Source organism: Ovis canadensis, chromosome 13 (genome assembly GCF_042477335.2).
Source record: "Ovis canadensis isolate MfBH-ARS-UI-01 breed Bighorn chromosome 13, ARS-UI_OviCan_v2, whole genome shotgun sequence".
Taxonomy (NCBI): Eukaryota; Metazoa; Chordata; class Mammalia; order Artiodactyla; family Bovidae; genus Ovis; species Ovis canadensis.
Window position 1 is genome coordinate 57,234,665 of NC_091257.1, and position 12,930 is coordinate 57,247,594.

Consider the following 12,930-nt stretch of genomic DNA (forward strand, 5'->3'; position numbering starts at 1 on the left):
CTAACTGTGACTTAAACACGATTTATGATTTCAGTCAAGAGCCTGATTGCATTTAGCTTGCTGGTGTCAGGATCAATTCATTTCCTCCAGGAGAAATGAAGCATTGACTGTCAGGCCTCTGGTCTGGGGACATCAGGTTCTCCCAGAGCCTCCGCCCTGCATCGAGGGCGCCCGCCTCTAGCTTCTGCCCTTTCAAAACAGCAGCGCTGGGCCCCGGCTCGCCAGCATGGGGTCAGGGGCAGCAAACTGTGATCCATCATCCAGGGAGAGCCGGCAGGATGACTCCATCAGCAGCTGAGTGGACGCCTTTGGAGGAAGCTGGGCAACCATGGAGAAAAACTGGTTTTACAGAAGGGGAGTCTGGTCAGGCTGGGACTCGGGCAGCCTGGGTGACAGGACCGTCCCCACAGTGCCGAGGGCAGGAGGTGGGCAGTGCAGCCAGAGGTGGGAGGTCAGTGGCGAGCACAGACAGCCTGCCCTCAACTCTCCTTAGATCCAGTCCTAAGGCAAGACCCCCATCACCACTCCTGCAGCGTGTCAACCCCGCACAGGACTCATCTGAAAACCAACCCCTCTGGACAGGAGATGAAACAGAGGAATTGCAATGTGAGCTGTTAGCCCAGTCGTTTGTCGGCTGCTGTTTCTTTGTGCTGGTGATCAGTTTGGTCGGAAGTCTTGTATTAGATGGAAGTCGGGGTCTGGGATTCTTGTTTTCTGAAGACAGAGAAAGGGGAAGTGTGTGAGTCGGACATGCCAGCCAGCCACAACTTGGCGACCCAGGCCTCCTATCTTAAGAGCATTGCTGTAGGTGAAGAGGAGCCCATGGGCTCTCGGATGAGGGTTGATTTGGGCCGTTAATGGAGACATGTCAGCATCCAGGTAGCGCACCCTGAACTGTCTTCTCTCCTTGGAGTCTGACTAGGCAGAGAATCCAATTCCCCCAGCCAGGCTGTATGCGTGGATGCCGCCACTGTCCTGGGAGATGCGATCTTCTGTGAAGAAACAATGCTCATATCACTTCCTAAGCACCACAGGACCCAGAAACGTGATGCCCTGCTTTTCAGGAATAGCTCAGAGCACATTTAAGAACACAGCACTCTCAGAACTTGAGGGCAGGAATTGGTGGCCCGGCCCCAGGTGCCCCCCGCCGCAAGGGGGCCGCAGAGCAGGGGTGGCTTCATTTATCAACTTTGCAAAGCTCACTGCTGTGCGATTGATTTAAATTAGAAACAAGATGCAGAGAACCTGTGTTTCTGTCTTTTCCAGGAAACCTGAGTACCCAGTGTGTGCTTAATCACTCAGTTGGGTTGACTCTGCGACCCTGTGGACTGTAGCCCACCCAGCTCCTCTGTCCATGGGAATTCTCCAGGCAAGAATACTGGAATGGGTTGCCGTTCCTTCCTCCAGGGGATCTTCCCAACCCAGGGAAGGAATCCAGGTCTGCATTGCCAGTAGATTCTTTACCGTTTGAGCCGCGGGGGAAGAACCCACAGCATGTGTGTTGGCCACTGATTTCTGTGGATTCAGTAAAACCACAGGTAATGGATTTCTGAGGATTTATACATTCAGAAGCAGCAGAAGAATTCTCATGGACAATGAGAAACTGGCTTAGTCAACCTGTTCACTGCTCCACTTTCTTCCCGTGTGGCAACAGCTTGGAGGGGCTTGAAAAATGGCACGAGAAACATGAACTTTAGAATGAGACACGCAACGAGGCCCAGGCCAGCTTCTCAGAGGGGACCTGAGACCCTTGTCATGGAGACTGGCCGTGGGTTCTGGTCGGTTTGCTTCCAGTGGGACAGAACTGGGAGCAGGACCTGCACTAATGGCCATCACTGGGTTTCCAGGGCTGGGACCACTGACATCCCACTCACGGAGGAGGAGACAGGACTGGGAGGGGCAGGGGGCTGCGTCCTGGACTCAAGAGCAGGGGGAATGTGGTCAGGCTCTGTTTTCTCTGCCTAGTGGGGCTCGTGGCTGTGGTTCTCACACAGGCCCGGCTGTTAGATGACAGTGGGGCGGTGGAACAGTCCGCAGATGGGTAGCACTAAAAACAATGGGGGAGATGGAGCAACTTTAATTCCAAAAATCTGGGGCACTAACAGAGGCTGTGGGCTTTCCTGGTGGCTCAGTGGTAAAGAATCCTCCAGCAAAGCAGGAGGCGCAGGTTCGATCCCTGGTTCGGGAAGATCCCTTGCAGAAGGGAACATCTATCCACTCCAGTCTTCTTGCCCGAGAATCTCATGGACAGAGGAGCCTGGAGGGCTACAGTCCATGGGGTCACAAAAGAGTTGGACACGACTTAGCAACTGAACTGAAACAGTAGCGCAGGCTGCACGCGGGCTGATTTTGATGTTAAGACAGAGGGAGGATAGGTAACTTCTGAGACTCAGATTATCTGGACACAATCCTGTCCCTCTTCTCTGACTTGTCTAGAATAAATACCGCAAGACAGGGAAACAGGGAACTGCAGACCCTTGGTGCAAAACAACAACAAACTCTGAAACCAGAGAGGGCATCGGAGGCCTATCTGACGCGAGTCTCGAGGACCCTCCAAGTTCTAGTCTCTTCTCCAAGCGCAGCGCAGGAGCTGCAGTAAGTTTATCAGCTCTGGTGACACAGGCGTGAAGCCAAGCTGCCCAGCCTGTCAGGACCAGCAGGAGAGTGGGGGAAATGCAGGACCAGGACTAGAGGCACCACAGGGGAGGCCAAAGGGCCAGAGACCGTAGACCCAAAGGAGCAGACGGAGAAGGAAGTGAGGAAATCCAGGAACATCTGAGATTTTATGGCCTCAGGAGTTCCCACTCCCCCTGGATAAACACGCTCCACCCCATTCTCTCCATCCCAGGACGGGGAGCCCACTGGCTGCAGACAGAGGCTGTCTCCTCGGCGCCACGGACACAAGATCTCTGGGCAGCTTTGCTGACTCTTCTTATCATCTGCATGGACTCACAGTCTGGAGCAGCCTTAAACTGCCTGCTGGTCTCCAGTTCCAATGGAAATAAATCACCATAAATACAAGGCCATTAGATCAGCAAAGAATGGCTTTTATAGAACCGTAAAAGCTTGCTGACAGCCATGAGCTCAAGGGTTTAGTTAAGTCAGAACATATTAGCCTCCAAGTTTTCAGCAAAATCTCCCTTCTGAATCCTCAGGAACCCAGCTCTGGCCAAGAGGCCCTTGTGAGTCAACCTGTGCACCTTGACAAGGCTTCTTCACTGGAAATCGCTCAATTTTCAGCTCCCCAACTGCGGGTCATGGGACATCTCAGTCTCCATAATCATAGGAGCCAAGTTCATTATTAATCAGTATACACATTATATTTCATATACATCCTAGGAGATACACACACACACACACACACACACACACACACACACATATATGTATAAGCCTGTATATAATGTAGGGAGGTTGAGATAATCAGATTCAATGAGGCCGTGCAGTCATGTCTGTTCAGAGCCAAAGCTGACACAGGGCAAACTAGAGATGGTGATGGCTATCCTCGTGGGAGGTGAAAATGTTGGCTCTTATCGAGGAAGAGTGGCAAGAGAGATGTGAACTTGGCAGAAATTGAGACCGAGTGGTGCAATGAAGATCATAGCATCCGGTTCCATCACTTCACGGGAAATAGATGGGGAAACAGTAGAAACAGTGTCAGACTTTATTTTTGGGCTCCAAAATCACTGCAGATGGTGACTGCAGCCATGAAATTAAAAGACGCTTACTCCTTGGAAGGAAAGTTATGACCAACCTAGATAGTATATTCAAAAGCAGAGACATTACTTTGCTGACTAAGGTCCATCTAGTCAAGGCTATGGCTTTTCCTGTGGTCATGTATGGATGTGAGAGTTGGACTGTGAAGAAGGCTGAGCGCCGAAGAACTGATGCTTTTGAACTGTGGTATTGGAGAAGACTCTTGAGAGTCCCTTGGACTGCAAGGAGATCCAACCAGTCCATTCTGAAGGAGATCAACCCTGGGATTTCTTTGGAAGGAATGATGCTAAAGCTGAAACTCCAGTACTTTGGCCACCTCATGCGAAGTGTTGACTCATTGGAAAAGACTCTGATGCTGGGAGGGATTGGGGGCAGGAGGAGAAGGGGAAGACCGAGGATGAGATGGCTGGAGGGCATCACGGACTCGATGGACGTGAGTCTGAGTGAACTCTGGGAGATGGTGATGGACAGGGAGGCCTGGCGTGCTGCTATTCATGGGGTCTCAAAAAGTCAGACACGACTGAGCGACTGAACTGAACTGAACTGAACTGGTGCCTCTGGAACAGCAAAAAGAGGCAAGAAGCCTAGAGTTTCCAGTTTCTGCAAAACACACTTGCATTCCTGCAATTTCCCCATAAATCCTCCCAGGAAGCTCCCGGCCCGATAGACGGCACAGTGGTTACAGCCGTCCACATCTCCCCTGCCCTGCCCTCTGAAGCTCCTCCCATTTCCCCATCCCTGCCATTTCAGCTCTCCCGTCATCATCTCTGGCTGCCAGAATGTGCCAGAAGCAACGCTGTCCCCCTGCACAATTCCCCTGGGACCCCAGCTCTGCCATGAGAACCACCCAGGCCTGGCCAGGTAGGGAACAAGAGACACAGATGCCCAGAGGCAGCCCAAACCCACATAGGTAAGGGGCCCAGCTGGGTCTAGCCAGCGACCCAGCCAGACCAGCCTGGACCAGCAGAGCTGCCTGTGGACCCAGAGGCTGACAGCCCTGGAACTCCTATTTCGAGTTCCTGAGTTCCAGTGTGCTTGGCGATCACCATGATGCTTCAGTAGCTCTCTGGATCTTGCACACAAGTGGTCCTTGACTACGAGCTGGGTGCCCTGCTTTCTGCTCAAGAACTGCACGACTGGGTGAGGGTGGCTGGGCTTTCTGATCCCGTGGCCCTGTGTGGTGACACCGGCTGCTAATGTGTCCCCAAAAGACCTTAAACTGAACCCATCACCCCCCCCCCCGCCCTGGGGAGAGCAATCCCACCCCTAGAAGCCCCTAGGCATCCAAGGCCCACTGTCACCACAAGCGATAACCCCAGTGTGTGTGAGTCATCACCTCTTGCCTCTCCGACGGCACACACTTCTGTTCTGCCTCTATTTCTGTGGCCAGAACAAGGTGGCCGCAACACACCAGACTTCCCATACAAGTCCAGCCAGTTGTTGAGAAGAATTGGATGGTCTGTCAGAGAAATCAGGTTTCCGTTTACTGGCGGTTCCTCCCCTGTGGTTCTCGGGGGTCTCACTCGACCTCCAGCTCTGATCCAGTCCTCCTGAAGAGCCAGGAAAGTCTCATCCCTCGGACCCTCCTCTGAAGTCCTGAAAAGGCCACAAGACCAGGTAACAAAAGTGATGCTTGGCCAGGGACTTCCGTGGAGGTCCAGTGGCTAAGACTCCCAGCTCCCAATGCAGGGGGCCTAGGTTCTATCCCTGGTCAGGGAATTTGATCCCACAGGCCACAATCAAAAGCACTCACATGCTGCAGCTAGAGATCCCACGTGCTGCGGTGAAGACTGAAGATCGGCGTGCTGCAGCTAGGACACGGTACGGCCAAGTAAATTTTTTTATTTTTGACAAAAGAGTGATGCCTGGCCAGGAACATAACACACCTCATTTGCCCATCATGTAACATGGCTCAGAATATTCTCTGCCGTGGTTACAGTGAGAAATAAATGAAAACATGCTCTTGGGAAAACCTATAGCCATACCTAGCCTGGAGCAAAAGCACTTAAATCCCTTCCCAAGCAAGAAAAAATGGACAGAATGGAGGGGAGCATTAAACAGTGGACGTTACATCTTGAGAAAGAGAGAGAGGTTGGGGGAAGAGAGAGAGAAAAACTTTTCCAAAAAGAAACTATTTCTGTGGCCTCCGAGGCCATTCGGAGGCTGGAGGCGCATCTTGTGCTCCAGCGGCCCATCCGTTGATCCCCACTGTGCCCTTGGCAGCCAGGATGGTGAGGAATCTGGGCCCAGAGGGAATGTCTGGCCGAGGGCAGCTCTTGTCCAGTGAGAAGCTGTTCAGAGAACGCGGATATAAAGGCCAAGGCCAGAGTTTCCCACACGTCTTGGTTGGTGTGCCTGCAGGACAGAGTTCCTCTTTCACAGCCCTGTAGCTTTGGGCCCTGAAGGAAGTGGATGGTGGCCCCACACTCCCATCTGGAGAGGGTTAGGAAGAGAGAGAAGGTGTGTGCAAGAGCCCTTCCACTGCCCCTGATCTTCCTGAGAGCTGGGTGTGAATGGGGAGGGCTTTGGGCAGTGGGAGGCGTACCCTTTGGAAGTTAAACAATCCACATGTGCATAAGAAAGGTCCAGACATAGAAATCTGGCACCAAGGCAGAGGGTGAGTTTTCTGAGCTGCCTGTGGGCCCGTGAACCCTAAACTGTTAGAACAGCCTTCCTCACGGGGGACCCACAAGCCAGTCAGGCCTGCAAAAGACGATTTGCCTGAATATTCTCTTATTTATACCCAGGAAGGTGCAGGGCCTGTGACAGTCTAGACGGAGAGAGGTAAACTAGTCCTGCTTCAGCTGTAGTGGACCCTTGGGAAATCTGGCTGAGAGGGCAGGAACCCATGCAGCCACATGGGGCTGCAGAGAGCAAGACGGCTCTCCTTCTCCGCTGCCTTGCTGCGGGCTCATCCACCCCAGGAAGCAAGGCTGCAACTACAGGTGAAACAGTGCCCAGGAAGCCTTGTGCTGCTGTTCATATCAGCAACTCCAGAGGCAAGTCCATCCACTGCCAAGCACCCTCCTAAGTCTGAGACCTGCTGGCACATAAAACAGTGCTTTACGGTGTATCATGACACCCGTGAAGACTTTTTTTTATCCCAATTAGCAGAGTTTATCCTGCAATATTTATGAATTAGGCAGACTCAGGGATAAAATTCTGCTGTTAATTATAATGATCGTCTCAGAAAAGTGAATCATTGGATACCAATGTTTAATTATTATTGTCAAAGGTGTGGCTATTTAACCATAGCCGTTCTCTCATACACAGTTGAGTGATTATGTGTACTTGAAGTCTAGAATTTTTAATTCTACAAGAAAACTATAGAGCAGCCTGAATGCCTGACTTGTCAGAACCTTTGGAATAACAAGGGCTTGTGAGCAAGACTAGCTTTCAATCACTCCACGTGTTGTTTCTGCACTCCCCTTGATGGATCTCAGAATTCAGCCAGAGTTCCCAAGCCTGCCAGCAGCACTCTTGAGGGGCAGCCAAGCCCTGGGCTGACCCTGCATGACCTTGCATACCCCACTTCAAGTCAGTGTTTTTGTTTTTGTTTTCCTTCATCTGTTTCCACTGTCACCTACCTCCTCCCTTCATCTCACTTAGGACTCTGTCTAAAGTCTTTTCTTCCCCTGGTGGAACAACAGCTCACTTCCAGTGTCCAGGCCCCTTCCTGCTTCTTAGCTTGTGTCTCCATGACAACTCACCTGGACACCTGCCCACCCCTGGGAACACCTGCTCAACCTGAGCGTGGCTCTCCACCCGCACCTGACCCAAGAGCTCTCCCATCTGAGCCCCCACCTCTTCCAGAGGGGAGGAGGAGGTGACTGGGGGTTTGGGGATCCCCCTGTGCTCTGTGAGAAGCTGCTAACAGTTTAAATCAAGGCCTACCACCCAGGGGCCAGGCTGAGTTTTTCTTTTACTTTTTTTTAAAAAGTTTTATTGTATTTTTTAATCTACCTATTTTATAGGACCATAGTGAGAATTTGTTCATTTATTTAGTCTCACTGCTTGGCATGTGGGATCTTAGTTCCCTGACAAGGGATCGAGCCTGCACCCGCTGCATTGCAAATACAAAGTCTTAACCACTGGACCACCAGGGAATTTTTCCTGAGCTTTTCCTTCTCAGTGGAATCCCTGACAGTCCCCTGGCTCAACTCTCAAATTTTAGAATCTGTTTATGATCTGACACATAATGTTTGCTCTTTAAAAATAGTTTTATTTCAATTTAAAAAATGACATACAGGGAAAATTAACTTTACACCACTTTTATGGAAGATCCATAGCAGTGCCTATTTTCACTAACAGAAAGCAGCTGCTGTTACAGGGGATGCACACCCCAGGGGGGGGAGCGACCCCGCCAGCCCCTTCCCTGGTACCACAATCATCGTCTCAGCTTCAGCCGTCAGAGCCGAGAGCCGTGTCTGTGAGCATCTGGGCCTGATCTCCACGCATTTTGTGCATCTGTCAGCAAGATAGGTCCTAAGGTAGCTGCTACTTCACTCTAGGCCACTTCTTCTATGAAAGGTTTCCTAGGAACGCTCTATTTTCAGATAGCAGGGGAAGCCTGTCCATGTACATGGATTTTTCAAATGTCAGCTAGAGCCCATGTGCATCCAATGGGAGGTGGTCAGCGTCTGATGGGGTCATGGGGTCCAGTCTCTTCCTCAAACAGGAATCCTGGCAGGCTTGCTTTTCTTTTTATTTCATTTTGCTTTGCTGGCTTATCTACGGAGAAATAATCTACACAAATACGTTTCTTCTTTTAAACAAATGAAAATGTATTCTCTGTATTCTGCAGTTTCTTAGGCTTTATACTTTTGAGCTAATGTCATAGTGTCAAAAATAGACAATTATTTCTCTAAAAGATTCATGACATATGTTTGTAAGAACAAACCATAATTATTTAGCTGGTCCTCTATTAATAAATGTTTACTTGGGTCCAGGCTTCATCCTACAAAATCCTTACAAAGTCCTTGCATCCTTGGACTTGAGTGACTTTTTCTGCAGGTTTCATTTCTAGACTGAAAATGTCTGGGCCAGAGTGTGATTCATTTTAAATTTGAACAGACATCTTCAAATTAGCCTTTTGAGAGGTTGTATAAACTTGACATGCCACTAGCTACCTTAATTTCTAATTTTGCTTTTATTTATTTACATTTTTTTTGGCCATGCCATGCAGCCTGTGGGATGTTAACTCCCCAACCAGGGATCAAACCCCTGCCCCCTGCAGTGGAAGCACAGAGTCCTAACCACTGAACCGCCAGGAAAGTCCCCAAGCTACCTTATTTTGCTTTCTGGAAGGTTTTCAGCTAAACCTGAAAAAATAACATTTTCTAAATATTATTAGTTAATTCTTTTTGGTATTTTCAAATCTATAAGTCTGCCTTTTCCAGTCCCCGTGTTAGATGTTTTTTTCCTGTCTGATTTAAATGACTAGTATTTACAGAGCAATAAAATTATGAGGAAAGCTCGTGGATATTCGTGGTTCATTCTTGCCTTAAGAAGAGGGGCCAAGAGGTTCAATTTGTCTTCAGAAGCGTGTGTGTGTCTATGGAGACGCAGCTCTAGAACCGGATGATCCCACCAGCCACCCCTATGATCTTATGAGCCTTTCTCCAATTCACATTTCCCCGGTGCTTTTTCAGTTACAGCCTGCATCCTCTGCCCTGTATGTGCAGACACTTAGAGATGTACAAACACTGAGACTTCCTTAAAGTATTGGGACGCATAGTGCCAATGGGCAGCGGTCCTATGGCTAATATCTACTCTGGACTTACCCCTGGAGGATCCGACATGTGACAGTCCTGGACCTGGGGAGGCCAGGCCTTTTCCCCCACCCCACCGCTCATCACATCCCACATTGAGGGACAAGTTTACACAAGCAAGGTGCTTCCAGTGGTGTGTGTGATGCTTACAGTGCAGCCTGCCCCAAGTCTCCCAGGCCAGGTCCACAGCCAGGCCTTCTTTCCTCGTTTTCCAGGAAGTTAAGTTGGGAGCAGACAAGCCCAGGCTTAACCAGAGGCTCTTCCTCTGATCGAAAGCACCGTGAGAATGTGGACAGACTGCAAAAACCCCATCTGCTCAGGCCCCTTCGCTATGTATGACATGATCGCTGAAGCTTTACCAACCTCTCTCCCAACAAGCAGACTCACCACCACCATCCCTGCCACCCCTGCAGTCACCACCTTTTTTTTGTTTTAGTATGATTTTAGTTATTTGGCTGTGCTGAGCTTTAGATGTGGCATATGGGATCTAGTCCCCTGACCAATGATGGAGTCTGAGCCCCTCCTGCTCTGGGAGCACAGAGTCTTAGGCACAGGACCACCAGAGAAGTACAGCTCACTTCTTGATCACTGGCCCCGCTTTTCAGACGGGACCTGAGGTTTGGGGGAGGGAAGTCCACTCTCCAGTCACCATTTGGGATCTCATGGGCTCTGAGCACCAGAGTCGCCCGTCTGGATCTAAATCTACCCTTTCCCCTTGATCGCCTTCTTTGATTTCTTTCCAAATGTTTTCTTACTCCAGCCTTTCCATTCTTCTTCCGCTCTAGATACATTCATTCCTAAAATACTCCTCTGCCCCCACACCTCTTTGTTTAAGTTTCTTAAGGCAGGAAGCCCTGTCTACGGGCTTCGTCCCAGGAGGAGCCTCAGGGCAGAGAAAGGAGCCCTTTGGAATAAAATTGAATCCCCACAAAATAATTCCTCCCCTGTTCCTCTGCCTCTTCTATGCCCGCTTCCTCCTCTCCCAGGGTTTCGGGACCCATCCTTCCACTCCTCAGAACCCACTTCTTGTGGTCTTCTTCCCAGAGGGAGTACTGTGTCCACCATCTGCAGGATTCCTGGATCTTCACTACAGGTGAAAGGATTCCCTCTGCAAAGTCCTCCCTCTTGTTATCTGGGGCCATCAGGGTCTCAGAACCTGCAGCTTTAATACCCAACGGGAATGGATGCTTTAAAAAATACCTGGGCTCACCTTATCTTCTGACATTTAAGTAAAATGTCATTAAAAACTCCAAAATGCGAGTGTGTCGCCCTGTTACAAATCACATTGACTAAAGAGAGGAAGTGGCTTAGGGTCCTATTTGAGATTGTCTTTCTAATGATTCATACAGCGATCAGACAGATCTTGGGAAGTTCAACTTGATCTTTAGGAATTCAGAGTTCTTTGGGGCAACTAGTTTCCATTGTTTCTCCCCCTCTTTTTGGCCACACTGTGAGGCATGCAGAACTTCTCCAACTAGGGATCAAACCCAGGCCCCCTGCAGGGGACACACAGAGTATTAACCACTGGACCACGAGGGAAGTCCTCCTCCATTGGTTTGTCTGTTTCCTTAAAGCAGCAGGGTCTCCAGTCTTTTTGGCGCCTGGGCCCAGTTTCATGGAATGCAGTTTTCCAGGGGCCAGGGGAGGGTATGAGTTTCAGGAAGATTCAAACACATTACATTTATTGTGCACTTTTCTATTATTATTACATCAGCTCCACCTCAGATCATCAGGCATTAGATCTCGGCGGTTTGGGGACCGCTGTCTAAAAGGGCAACAAACACATCACAAGTCAAACAACAATCATGAGGGCAAAACAGTCAATGGGGGGGTCATCCTGCCCTATTTGGGGGAATTTTTATGTAGTATATTTTACAAAATATTTTAATATGAATGATCTAATATAAATTAATCCCAATTAATATTAAGGCACTGCTTCTTTGTTTTGGGTCTATCTTCATTCAATAGACATCAAGGTTTTTTGATGCAACCAGTGCCTAAATAAGTGTTAAAGAATGCAACAAATAATACAGCTGCAGTTTCTATTTCAGAGCTGTTTTATTCATTCGTGCGTTGTTTGTCATTTCTGAATTAGAACGGAACACACCAAAATACGTGACCATAGGCTTCACCCTTAGAACTTCAACCTGTTTAGAAGACTGCTTTCTGCAGTGCTGCAGCGCAGCACTTTTCCAAAGTAACTTTTCACATTGCTCTCACCGTTTCCTGTGTCTTTCATGTTCTTTTCACACTCTTTTTCTCTTAAACATCCTCTGGCTTTCATAGTTGCACCACATTTCCTTCCATCTCTTTTTTTATCTTTGATCTCCTTCTGAAAACACCTCTATCCACGCACTGAAACATATATGAAAAAGCTTTCAGATTTGTTTTGTCCTTTTCATCTCCTTTCATTTTTAAGCCAGGGTCTTCCCCTTTTGATTTGTTGTTGTTGTTTGTACTGAAAAACCTTCCTCTCGTCACAGGCACCTTCTTCCTCTTTATTCAGTTTCCTTTGGCTTTAATGTATTGGTTTTAAAGTTGGCTGTTTCAGATTTTTTTTTTTTTGTAGTTTAATGACACTCTATTTGAGAAGTCACACTATAATCTTCCAGAAGTCCTTTTCCCCCAGGTTTTAATGAATTAATACACTTATTTTGGGTGCACAAGTAGGGTCCTGTGGCAGGGGGAGGGTTGTGAGCCCCACCATGCCTCCAAGACTGAGAGTAGCCAGTTGGATGAATTGGTGCCTCTTCTCAAAAGCCCCTCAGCAACCTTCTCTAGTCCTGCTGCCCCTGGTCTCCTGGGAGGCAGCGTCATGGTCCCCACAGAGCATCCACGTCAAGACTCCCGGGGACATGGGCATTCTGGCATCATCAGCACCTCCTCTTGGCCTTGCTCTCCAAACCCAGGGGCTGGGCCTGGAGGCACACAACTTTGTGCCTGAGACTGGAAATGGGAACTGAGTAGATAAAACCCATGACAACACAAATAAGGCACCCACGAGGGACAGTCAGGTCCTGCTTGACACACTATAGCTATGTCATACCTGAAAAGGAGAATGGAGGAAACGGCAGTTCATGGAGCTTTCATTCTCAGACGTAAAGCCTCAGCTCTCAGACCTGTATCTCCTATAGGTCGCTCTCCTGGCAGTTGCACTAAGCAGCCTTTTGACCTCTATCTGCTCCCTCCTGGTCTCATTTAGCACAGAAAGGAAAGCAGGAGAACCCACTTAGAGAAGACAGGAGAGGAGATGAGGCTGCAGACAGAGACTTAGCAGTTGGTCTTTGGAGAAACCACCCGCTGGATGGGGCCCCCATCTCTGCTTATCTGCTCCAAAGGCCCGGGGTGTGGTCACAAGTGTGCTACAGGTGAAACGCAAAAGAAACACCATCTCCACCACCACCACTGAGAGAGCTTGTGTGGCCTCAGATATGGGACAGGG

At 49.2% G+C, this 12,930-nt stretch overlaps 1 long non-coding RNA gene across 1 annotated transcript; it reads right to left on the reverse strand.

Annotated features, from left to right (window-relative positions):
• Nucleotides 1–11,528: 11,528 nt before the first annotated feature.
• Nucleotides 11,529–12,681, reverse strand: LOC138417864 (uncharacterized). Its single transcript, XR_011248324.1, has 2 exons — nt 12,535–12,681; nt 11,529–11,843 (listed from the first exon to the last, which is right to left on the reverse strand). It is a non-coding gene; the product is annotated as an uncharacterized lncRNA (long non-coding RNA).
• Nucleotides 12,682–12,930: the final 249 nt, after the last annotated feature.